Below are 13,088 nucleotides of genomic sequence, written 5' to 3'. Positions count from 1 at the left end.
AAAGTTAGTTATGCAGTGTGAATGATGCCAGAATTTTCTAAACTATCTTGTCTAGGACAGACAACCACAGAACGCCAGACTGGACAGACGCGTTTTTTAAATAGTATTACTAAAGTCTGCTACATGTATTGCATTTCATCTCAAGTTGAGTTTGCTTATATTGTAATCAAAATTATATTTAGATTTGTTCAAAACAATATTTTTCAAGCTTAATAATTTAAGATATAATACACATACAATGATTTAATTGACTACAAGTAGCTACAAGTAGACCGGTAAAACAATTTCCTTACGGAAAATAAAGATTATTATTATTATTATTATTATTATGTTAGAAATGAACGCAAAGTCATTCTCTGGCGCTGCCAGGGTCGAGTTTCGCTAAAGAGAAACAAGATTCATCGTAGTCCCTTTAACAGTTTCCACTGAGGAATTTTCTGGTGATGTGGCAGGTCTGCAGCAGTACCGCCCTCTGACAGGCAACGAAGATGTTCCTAGGAATGTTAAGGGCCTTGAAGGTGTCTGTGAGGTCAGTTGTTATTATCCCCTCGGTTGATATAACAATGGGGTATATTGTTATTTTGGACAATTTCCATAGACGCTTAATCTCCAAGCCTAGGTTCCCATATTTTCTTTATTTTTCTATCTCAGTTTTTCTTAAATTATGAGACAGTGGTACGGCGATATCGATAATGGTAGCGGTTTTTTCTTTTTTATCGATGAACAGCAGATCCGGGCGATTGAAATCTACCGTTTTGTCGGTCAGAATAGGCCTATCCCAGTACAGCAGATGTTCAGTAGACTCGAGAACCTCTTGCGGAGAGTATTTATAATAAGGGGGAGTGTCCTTACCGATCAATTTGTACGTCAAAGCTAGGTGTTGGTGTATTAACCTTGCAACTTGGTTATGGCGACCTAGGTAGGCTGATTCTGATAGGGCTGGACATCTTGCCATAATGTGTTCAATCGACTCGCCCACATTTCCACATTTTCGGCATTTGTCGACAACATTGAGTTTCAGGATATGCTTCTCGTAATTTTTTGTCCTGATTACTCTGTCCTGTATTGCTGTAACAAAGCCTTCTGTTTCAGGGTAGAGATGACCTGCTTTGAGCCATGTTAAGGAAGCAGCCTTGTCGATGTTGTCCCCATGTAATGAAGCCGGAAATTTTCCGTGGAGTGTTTTTTCCTCCCATTGGCGGATCTCATGCCCTACGTCGTCCAAACCGACATTGACATCAGCATTGTGTAGGTTCAGAGGGGTTGCATCGGTGTCGTATTTCCGTAGGAAGGAAACTAATTTGTTGTTGAAGGCGAGCAGTTTTGATATTCTGCAATCCACGACCCCCATCCTTCCTGGGCAGGTATAACCTTATGGTGGAGGACTTGGGGTGTAGGCATCGAAACTTGGTTAGTAATTTTCTAGTGAGTCTGTCAATGTCATGTAGGTCGGTGTCAGTCCATTTGATCACACCGAACGTGTAAAGGAGCACTGGGACGGCCCAGCTGTTTATTGCAGTGATGAAATTACTGCCAGACAATTGGGTGTTGAGGATTTTATTAACTCTTTGCCTATATTTGCCAAGAAAGTCCTCTTTTAATTTCTTATGGTTTATCTTGGCATTCTGGTTTATTCCAAGATATTTATAAATAGAGGCGGAGTTCAATTCCTCGATGCCTTCAAATTCAATGTTGGTGTTCGTTGCCTTGCCCTTTTTGATGCTTATGATGCCACACTTATCCAGGCCAAAAGACATACAGATATCGTCACTAAAGCATTTTACCGTTTTGATTAAGGTGTGTAATTTTTGCTCGGTTTCTGCATATAGCTTTAGATCATCCATGTATAATAAGTGCACTGGCGGATCCAGGGGGGGGGGCGGTAGGGGCGATCGAATTTTAGTATAGAATTCACACAATTTGTATACGAATTCATTACTTATGTTAATAATATATACTAATTATTTATATTTCAACCTATTTTTAGATTATTTCGCCCCCCCCCTCTAGTATGTTGGCCGATTTGGTGGGGTCGGGAGGGGGCGATGGTACCAATCCCGCCCCCCCCCCTATAAACTTTCGAGTGGGGGGGGCGGTCCAATTTCTATGTAGAAATCACAGCTTGCTAACAGAATCAATTACATATCTATGTGATTAAAACTTGTTATTGATATTTTAACCGATCTTTGTATTATGTCGTTCCCTGTTTGCCAATTTATCTCTACTGCCCTTCCCACCTAAACCTTTTGAGGGGGGGGCGGTCCTACTTTAATGGAGAAATCCTAGTTTGTGAACAAAACTAGTTGAATTAATATATAGATTTATATTATGTCGCTCGCCTTCTTGTATCTTGGCCGTTTCGGTGAGGTTGGGGGAGGGGGAAATAGCATGTACTGCCTTCCTCACTCTAGGCCTCTGAGTGGGGGGGGGGCGGTCCTATTTTTGTGGAGAATCATAGTTTGTGAACAAAATTAGTTGAATATCTATATAATATAAACTACATATTGATATTTCAACTCATTGTATATTATGTCGTACCACACTCTAATCTCAAATTTTATCATTTGTAAAATTTAAATGACAAAGGGTTGTACCAGGTGGGAGGGGCGATTCATGCAATCGCCTTTCCCCCATCGGACAAACCAATACTTTTTCTTTTTGTATTACAGTTAGGAAATTACAAAACAAAAACATCTGTCACTAATATAATTTATATATACTATAAATTAAATTCTTACATCGAGTCGCCAAACCCCTATTCTTTAATGCCAAATGCAATCTTTAGCAGAAATTATTAAAGGAGCGAGGATTAATCGTTTTCACTCTACCGCCCCTCCCATTTCCAGACAGAGTTTATGTAATTTCACATGAATTTATCATAACTATTTTAAGAAAGACTTTGCATTCAAAAAATTAGAATTCAAACGAAATTTTTCAGTATAAGAGTCACGATTGAGATAAGTTCTAAACCCAAATCATTTTTTCATTGTCGCCTTTTTCTAACCTTTACTCAATCTGATATTTTTCTAGTTAAATAAATTTGGGACTATAACTCACAATTTATACTTTGATTTTATTGAATATTATTTATCGAATAATTTTTTTTCGGCGGAGATCCTCAAAGCCAAAATCTAAATAGGCTATGTGGGGTATATTATCTTTTCAAGGAACAAATCGGATTTTTTGCAATGTATTAAGGGCCTATAAATTCATATTAGAATATTATAAGTACAACATTATTCAAAAGGTCCTTTTTTAATAGTATGAATAATGAGTTTTAGGTCAGGAGAATACCTTTCTTCTGTGAAGTATGCAAGAAAGAAAACTCTTTGGCGGAGGGGCTTCGCCTCAAACTCCATTGATAAATAATGAGTTGTAGATGTCAGGAGAATGCGTTTCTACAGTGAAGAATGCAAGAAAACGCTTTTGCCGGCGGGGCTTCGCCCCGAACTCCACTGATGGATAATGAGCTGTAAATGTCAGGAGAATACTTTTCTGCAGCGAAAAAAGCAAGAAAACACTTTTGTCGTCGGGGCTTCGCCCCGAACTCCATTGATAAATAATGAGTTGTAGATGTCAGGATAATGCGTTTCTACAGTGAAGAATGCAAGAAAACGCTTTTGGCGGCGGGGCTTCGCCCCGAACTCCATTGATGAATATTGAGCTGTAAATGTCAGGAGAATACTTTTCTGCAGTGAAAAAAAGCAAGAAAACGCTTTTGCCCCGAACCCCACTTGAAAAGCTTATAGCGATGCCCCAGTTGTTTTGTTTTTCACCAAAGGTTGAGAAATGCTGCTTTTAAAAATTTTCATATATATATATATATGCACGTTTATGCATAGGGTTAGGGTTTACTGGGCATTAGGGTTAGGGTTTGGAAAAAAATCGCCCCCCCACTCAAAAGTTCTGGATCCGCCAGTGAATAAGTGGGACACACATTTTGTACATTTAGTGTCAACCCTAAAACCGTTTGTAGAGTCTTGGAGTAATGTAGATAGAGGATTAATTGCTAGGCAGAACCAGAGTGGAGATAGTGAGTCACCCTGGTATATACCTCTTCTTATGTGCACAGAACCTAGTTTATCACGATTAAGGTGTAGGTTTATCTTCCAATTATTCATACAGACTTTCAATAGTTGTTTTATTCTTGGGTTGATTCTATGAATATCCAGGGTTTTTAATAGCCAATCATGCGGAACTGAATCGAAAGCTTTTTTGTAGTAGATGTAACACATGTGTAAATTTCTCTTTCTTCTATTAGCTTGATGCAATATAATACCATCTATAGTTAGCTGTACTTTACAGCCCATCGACTCTTCAATGCAACCTTGTTGTTCCTCTGCTAGTAGCTTATGGGCAGAACAAAATTTATACATTTTACTTTTTAAAAGTGAAGTTAATAGTTTATACACCACTGACAGACAAGTGATAGGGCGATAGTTTGATGGTTGGTTCGGATCCCCTTTTTTGGGGAGGAGAGATGTTCTCCCTTCAGTGAGTTCTAACAGCATTGAAGACGGTTCTGATATTAGCTCGTTAAAACTTGATGTTAGTGGTGCATGTACGGCTGTAAGTTTTTTCAGCCAAAAGTTGTGTATATTGTCCGGTCGAGGAGCAGTCCAGTTGTGGGTTTGTGATATAGCTGCTGAGACTTCCTCAGCTGTGAAATCCTCATCAGGCATTTCTGGTATTAGGTTGTTTTTAGTTTGGATTTCCTCAATCCAGTCAGCCTGCACATTGTAATGTAGCGGGTCGGACCAAAGCGCCGCCCAGTAGTCGGTAAAGGAGCCGTGTTTAGTGCTATCAATGGTTTGAATTTTGTCAGCACCATTATCAGCTAGTTTACGGAAGAACTGTTTTCTCATGTGCTGAAATAAAGCGTTATGCTCCTTTCTTTTGGTGGTTTCGTTGTAGCGCTTTAACCTAGCTCCCTTTAGTTTAGCTTTCTGTCTCAGAGTATCTTTCAAACATAAGAGTCGTGCGTGGCTATCACAGTCCGTCAATTTGATTCCAGTTGTTCTTAGTATTGTCTTCATTTTGTTAAGTATTTTCGCGGAATGGTTGTTTCCCAGATATTGTCTAATTGTATCCGTTTGGCTCCTCAGTTGATTAATATTGTCTTCAAGGCGCCTTTTCCATGCTGGCACATGTTGTTTTGGTCTCTGATTAATTGGGCCTAGCTCGAATTATTATTATTATTATTAACAACAACAAAAACACTTTATTGAATTTAATAATCTATTAATTAAATAAAAATAACTAAGTAATTAAAAGCACTCACACACACACTTTTAATAGACCCTCCATTCACTGTGAGAGTTACTATTTTTGTATTTGTAAATCTAGACTCAATATTTATGTACATTGGAGTTTAATTGTTCCTGTTTAATACTTCAGAAACTTATGTTCTAGTAATCTTTTCCACTTTCAAACCACAAATATATTTTTGAGAGATATTCTATGCTCTAAATATAAATGTCTATTTGTATTTAACTTATTTGAAGTGTCGTCAATGGAGAGTGACGTTCCAATAAGTTATTGATTTTATCGTGTTATTACTATTTACTTCTGCATTCCTTACTTATCTTCTGACTCGACGACAAGATTATTTTTATCTAATATACTTATTACTATATAAACATGCAATAGTTTTACATTGCAAAAAAAACGGATAATAAGTCTATCACATTAATTTAATTGTATTACATTTTTTTTACAGTATAACCTATAATAATAATAATAATAATAATAATCTTTATTATCCGTAAGGAAATTTGTCTTACAATTTGTGCATTACACCAAACAAAAAACATTATAACTATAAGAAATATATAGAAAAAGAGATAGACGTTTTAAAGGATATAAAATTGCCTGTACTCACATTTTCATTTGAATGCAAAAAAAAAAACAAAAAAAACAACAACAAACGTACTTGTAAATTGTATACAGTTAAACAAAATGTCTGACATAACAATCATTTAGGAAATTCCCGATTATATATGTACTTATCCTATACAGTTCCACGAGCAATTTTTGTGTGTATACATATGACAAACGGGAATATTTTATGACCTTTTAGTTGCGGTGTAAATTTAGTGATTTTACTAAAAATGTTACTCTAGTTAAATGTAAATATTCTTTAGTTATGAATATCACTGTTATATTTTGTGTCTGTTCCAGTTTCTTAATATTTTCTTGAGTTGAGGGGTCCCAAACAGAGTATCAATATTCTATTATTGGCCTAACTAAGGTTAAATTTTATTCAGTTTTATGTTGTTGTTTTTTTATTCATATAAATTGCTTTTAATAAACCCTATTGCTTTGTTTGATTTTTTGATAACTTTATCAATATGAGGAGTATATGACAGTATTTTATTTATTATAACACCTAGGTATTTTGCGTTTGTATTATGTTTTACTGGTTTACCTTGAATAAGATACGTGGAATTTTTATTTTTGAATGTCATAATCCAACAACCGGTCTGAATACAGTCACCCGAAGTCTGGAACGGTACCCTCCGCCTTACCACCACACATCAGACAGAGAACTCCAAGATGAAAACTTAATTCAATAGTCCAAGGCTAGAACCAATCTGACGCCTGAAACTAAAACCTAAAATAAGACCATGTAGAAAGATAAAAGAACGGAGTCTTCTAATTTTCTAGTCTACCAATAGAATAACAAATACGATCGAATCAAATAGAATAATTATTCAATGGGAAAATTAACTCACCCTAAACAGGGGTCAAGATAATCCACTTCAAGAATAATCTGAATATCCACCAAGACACAAGACTAAGGCTATCCAGTAGTGAAGTACAAGGCGAACATCAGAGCTCCCTCAAGAAAACGTCTTGTCTCTAGATTACAAGATGGGAAAGAGGTCGACAGACCGTCCGCTACGTCACTAGTAGCGAGTGAGTATTAGTCAAAAAATTGATGACCAGAAACCAAGGGACACAACCTGCTAAACAAAATACTTGGAGGAAAATAAACACAATGACGTCATCAAACGTGTTGAACTCGGCATTATTTACATTTGATTGTCCTGACTACCGTATGCAGTTACTTTAGTAATTGCGACATTTCCCCTCCTCGACGAGCTGGCGATTTTGAACAAAAATTCCAGTTATCTCGAAAACTGTACGACAATTCTCCTGAAAGTCAAACTTCACCAAGATTAAGAGAACTGCAAAAAATGATGCCAATATATACAGTAAGGAGCCTCAAACTCCCACTGATAAAGTATAACTCTGAAAGTATAACTCTGAAATCATCACAAACTAATCACCAATGATCATCTCAATAACAACAAAAATTCTCCAATATACACTTCAATAGACAAAAAAAAATTGTTTGTCTAAAAAATTTAACAGTTTAAGTTACAACTGTTTTCATCATGTTACATAGTTACATTATCCAAATTGATCAATATCAAAATTAATATAACATTAGTACATGGTTGCTCCTATTAAAATTACACAAGTCTTGAACATACATCAGCAAAAACATTTTGTTCTCCTTTCAAATATAGAGAATCAAAACAATAGTTTTGAAGTGCTAAACACCATCTAGTTATTCTTTTATTAGAATATGTAGTATTTCTTATGAATGATAATGCCTTATTATCTGTCTGGAGATGAAACTTCACTCCTGCCAAATACCGATCTAGCTTTTTGATTGACCATACAATGACCAAGCCTTCCCTTTCAACGATAGAGTATTTCTGTTCACGTGGCAACAATTTCAGACTCACAAATTTTGCTGGATGCAGTACACCATCTCTCATCTGACTAAGTATACCTGAAATGCCCTTATCTGACGCATCTGTCTGTAAAAAGAATGGAAGAGAAGGATCAGGTAATCTTATAATAGGATAATCACACAAATAAGTTTGTATTCTCCTCAGTGCCACAACACACTCGTTACTCCAATCAATTCTTACAGATTTCCCTTTTTTCAATAACTCTGTGAATGGAAATACCAAGTCTGAATAACTAGGTATAAATTTAGAGTAGTAATTGACCAACCCAATTAAGGACCTCACTTCTTTCTTTGTACTGGGTGGTTTAAACTCTAAGATCTTCTGTACATTTCTACTATCTGGTTTAACTTCTCCATGACCCACATTATGTCACAGGAATTTAATATTTGAAAACCCAACTTCTAATTTAGATGGTGTCACTGGTGGATCCAGGGGGGGGGGGCGGTAGGGGCGATCGCCCCCCCCCCCCCCACTCGGCCGACCCCCCCCCCCGAACGGACGAATTTTACTATAGAATTAAGACAATTTGTATGCGAATTTATTACTTATGTTAATAATATATACTAATTATTTATATTTCAACCTATTTTTAGATTATTTCGCCCCCCCTTCTAGTATTTTGGCCGATTTGGTAGGGTCGGGAGGGGCGATGGCATCAATCCGCCCCCCCCACCATAAACTTTCGAGTGGGGGGGGCGGTCCTATTTATTTATAGAAATCGCAGCTTGCTAACAGAATCAATTAAATATCTATATGATTAAAACTTGTTATTGGTATTTTAACCGGTCTTTATATAATTTCGTTCACCTGTTGGCCGATTGGAAGGGAAAGAGCGAATACCTCCACCGCCCTTCCTATCTAAACCCTTTGAGTGGGGGGGGGCGGTGCTGCTTTTATGGAGAAATCATAGTATGTGAACAAAATTAGTCGAATATCGGACAAATCAATACTTTTTCTTTTTGTATTATATTATAGTAAGAAATTACAAAATTTAAAAAATCTGTCACTAATATAATTTATATATGCTATAAAGTAAATTCTTCTATCGAGTCGCCCAACCCCTATTCTTTAATGCAGAATGCTATCAATAGCAGAAATTATAAAAAGGAGCGAGAATTAATAGTTTTCATTTTACCGCCCTTGCCCTTTCCAGACAGAGTTTGTGTAATTTGACATGAATTTATCATAACAATTTTAAGAAAGACTTTGCTTTGGAAAAGTTATAATTCAAACGAAATTTTTCAATATAACAGTCACGGTTGAGATGAGTTCAAAAGCCAGATAACCTTTTCCTAGTCAACTTTTTCCAACCTTTACTCTATCTCATATTTTTCTAGTTAAATAAATTTAGGACTATAATTCGTAATGTGTACTAGAATTTTATTGAATATTATTAATCGAATATTTTTTTTTCGGCCGCGATCCTAAAAACCTTAATCTGAATATGTGGGGTATCTAATCTTTTCAAAGAACAAATCGGTTTTATTTGCAATGTATTAAGGGACTATAAATTCATATTAGAATATTTTTTATCATTATTCAAAAGGCACTTTATAATAGAATGAATAATGAGCTGTAGGGCACGAGAATGCGTTACTGCAGTGAAGAATGCCAGAAAACGCTTTTAGCGTCGAGGCTTCGCCCCGAACCTCACTGATGAATAATAAGCTGTAGATGTCAGGAGAATGCGTTTCTGCATTGAGAAATGCAAGAAAACGCTTTTGGCGTCGGGGCTTCGCCCCGAACACCACTAATAAGTAATGAGCTGTAGATGTCAGGAGAATGTGTTTCAACCGTGAAAAATTCAAGAAAACGCTTTTGGCGTCGGGGCTTCTCCCCGAACCCCACTGATAAATAATGAGCTGTAGATGTCAGAAGAATGCGTTTCTGCAGTGAAAAATGCCAGAAAACGCTTTTGGCGTCGGGCCTTCGCCCCGAACACCACTAATAAGTAATGAGCTGTAGATGTCAGGAGAATGCGTTTCAGCCGTGAAAAATTCAAGAAAACGTTTTTGGCGTCAGGGCTTCGCCCCGAACCCCACTGATTAATAATGAGCTGTAGATGTCAGGAGAAGGCGTTTCAGTCGTGAAAAATGCAAGAAAACGCTTTTGGGCGTCGGGGCTTCGCCCCGAACACCACTAATAAGTAATGAGCTGTTGATGTCAGGAGAATGCGTTTCAGTCGTGAAAAATTCAAGAAAACGCTTTTGGCGTACTGATAAATAATGAGCTGTAGATGTCAGAAGAATGCGTTTCTGCAGAGAAAAATGCAAGAAAACGCTTTTGGGCGTCGGGGCTTCGCCCCGAACCCCACTGAAAAAGTTTACAGCGCTCTCCCAAACCCCCAAGTTTGCAAGAGAAAGACTGGTTTTTTTCTGTTTTTTTCGCCGAAGATTGAGAAACAGTCTTATTTTATTCTCATTCATCGAATATATATATATATATATATACTGTACGCACGTTTATGCATAGGGTTAGGGTTTACTGGGCGTTAGGGTTAGGGTTTGGAAAAAAATCGCCCCCCCCCCCACTCCAAAGTTCTGGATCCGTAAGTGGATGGTGTTAAAGTAAATCCATGACTTTTTAATACACTGAAAACATTGTGTACATCATTAACATGAGTATCCCAACTCTCACTAAATATACAAATATCGTCAAAATAGAATAGGACATTCTCAATATCTCTTAAAATACTTTTCAATACTCTATTGAAATGATTAGGAGCACCACTTAAACCAAATGGAAGGTAATGAAACATATAATGTTCCCCTAGGACTCTAAAAGCTGTATACTCCTTACATTCTTCACTTATAGGTATTTGCCAATACCCTTTAGTTAAATCAACTAAAGTAAAATACTTAGCCTTATTTAAAGGTTGATTAAATAACTCTTCCTGATCTGGAATCAATTCAGCTGGTATTTGTGTAATATTGTTTAATTTGCGGTAATCAACACATGGGCGTAAGGTACCATCACGTTTCTTAATAATCACAACCGGAGCAGCGTATGATGAGTCTGTGGGTCCTATGATACCCAACTTCAGCATATTGTCAATTTCCTCTTGTAATTTATCTTTCATATTCATTGGTACAGTATATGGCTTTAATGCTATAGGCTTAGTATCCAGCAGTTTTATTTTAAATTCTTCCACCTTTGCTTTACCCGGTGTGTCAGATGAAATAACATAGAATGACAATATTAACCACTGATAATTTTCTGTAAGTCTAACATATTGCTTATTTAAGATGGGCCCCATACCCAGATCTATCGGAATCCCTCATTACCGACCCATCGGTATAACAGAAAATGGCATCTGATGGGTAGGACTTTAGTGTAGCTGATGCCAAGTTTTGGAGTATGGCAGGTGTTAATCGCCTCTAGGTGGCTCCCTCTTGCCCTATAAGGGACATGCTTATTTGTCGGGCCGGCATTCTCCTCCACGGAGGGCAAGTACTAATTCTTCTAATTGGGATTCTGTCAGTGGAGAGTCCAGCTGATTTTGACAAATTGGCCGCAATGAGGAGGAACGATCGCATTTTTATGCGGTTCCTCTCTCTCCACTGTCGCACTAATATTGAGGTGGGTTGACTAGAGTCGCCCCTTTTATAGCGCTCATAGGCTATAAGTACCGCCCTCTCCCTCCTTAAATGTAAAGGGGCCACGTTTGTTAAGATTTCAGCAGCGTTTGTTGGGCTTGTCCGAAAGGTGCCACAAATGAACCTTAGTGCCTGTGATTGTAATCGGTCAAGTGATTCGAGGGCAGTTTTACTAACATATATACTTGAACTGTATAGCTGGACTCAATTTGTGAACTGCCTACCCCTTAGTACAATGTGCGTAGCATGTAAGCTTTGGCACCCCACTTTGTGCTGGCCAGCTTTCTTAGTAACGCTAACTTCTCCGAGGCTTTTTTTTTCAACTTCCTGGACTTGCTGGAGCATTGTTAGTTTTCTATCCAGGGTCACCCCTAGATATTTTGGCGTGTTTTCACGTTGGAGTCGCAGCCCACCGAGTTGAAGCTCGAATGGAGCCTTAAGAATGTCGATCCCTAGGCTGAACAGGGACCAGATCGTTTTGGCAACGTTTATCTGAATCTGTCATTTGTCGCAATACGAGGAGATGGTTTGGAGGTCTGCTTGTAATACCGCCAGTATTTGGAAGACTTTCTTGCCGGTTGACCAGAGGACAATGTCATCCGCATAAAGCAGTTTCTTTGACCGCAGTGAGGTGCGTTTCTTAAATTTCTTAAGTCTAAAGAAGCATTGAGACAATTTGAAGTCACACCATTGCTAGAGTCCACCGACTATAGGCGAGCTGTTATTGGGTATGAATTAACTGAACAATTAAAAGCAACAAAGCAAGATGAGACGGTTATCATTGAATTCAGAAAAAAATGATGAAGCCAACATCCTGAAAAGAAGAAAATACTTCAATATCGCAGGTTCTAGAGACTAAAGGACAGCACACTAGCATGTCTTTAGTACACTCCTCAAAAATTCATACTGAAGAAGCTGAACCACCAGACAGTGTAAACAATACAGAAAGCAGGATAATAAACTCTAGACTGAACGACATTGGAGATTTGCCTGATGTCACAAATAATATTAGCATACACCTTTCACTCAAGGATCTGAAACAGTTCAGCGTATGGACAGTCAATTCAGAAATCAAGAATCAGCAAAAGGAAAGGCTAGAAAGCTTTCAAATGCTTTTTTTTCGGCAAATGTCAAACGGCGAGAAAGTTCTTTGAAAGTGGATGTGTTATTCGCCAAAAAAAAAAAAAAGAATCCTTATTTTGCTTCCCCTGCATACTCTTCTCAACAAGAGCAAGTACCAAATCTTCATTTAAATCCAAAGATGGATTCAATGAGTGGTGGAGGTTATCCCCGAAAATAGAAAAACATGAGACCAGCAGAGCTCACATTTAGTCATCACTTGCTTGTAGGGAACTTGAAGTTCGCCTGAGAGTAGGGAACAATATTGACAACAAGGCCCAAGATTTGATAGTAAAATTACTATCAAAGTACGATCCACTCTTGAGGGAGCATTTGCTTCGAACTAACATTTGTTCCAGACCGAATACATATATTGTCTCCACAATCACAAAATGACTTTATTACAATATTGGGGGAATCACGCTAAAAAACAAATCATACAGCAAGTAAAACAAGCCAAATATTTCTCTATTATTTTTGACTGTACACCTGACATCTCAAAGCTGGATAAAATTTCCCAAATTTTACTGTATGTTGTCATGGATAATGACGGGTGCAGGTTCGTGAGTCTTTTATTGACTTCATCGACACAAAGGACAAGCCTGCT

At 37.5% G+C, this 13,088-nt stretch overlaps 1 protein-coding gene across 7 annotated transcripts in view; it reads right to left on the bottom strand.

The window, feature by feature from the left end:
- Positions 1 to 5,994, bottom strand: part of LOC106065768 (uncharacterized) — a 65,828-nt gene extending 59,834 nt beyond the window's left edge. For 6 of the 7 annotated variants that reach the window (XR_008776030.1, XM_056017926.1, XM_056017928.1 and 3 more), the window contains exon 1: positions 5,882 to 5,994. The gene's annotated coding sequence lies outside the window, so the exon portion shown is untranslated. The remainder of the gene's footprint in view (positions 1 to 5,881) is intronic. The other variant, XM_056017927.1, reaches the window with a different exon arrangement.
- Positions 5,995 to 13,088: the final 7,094 nt, after the last annotated feature.

The sequence above is a fragment of the Biomphalaria glabrata genome, unplaced genomic scaffold (genome assembly GCF_947242115.1).
Source record: "Biomphalaria glabrata unplaced genomic scaffold, xgBioGlab47.1 scaffold_22, whole genome shotgun sequence".
NCBI lineage: Eukaryota > Metazoa > Mollusca > Gastropoda > Planorbidae > Biomphalaria > Biomphalaria glabrata.
Note: the sequence above shows the minus strand (reverse complement) of the source record. Positions and strands in the feature narration are given on the sequence as shown.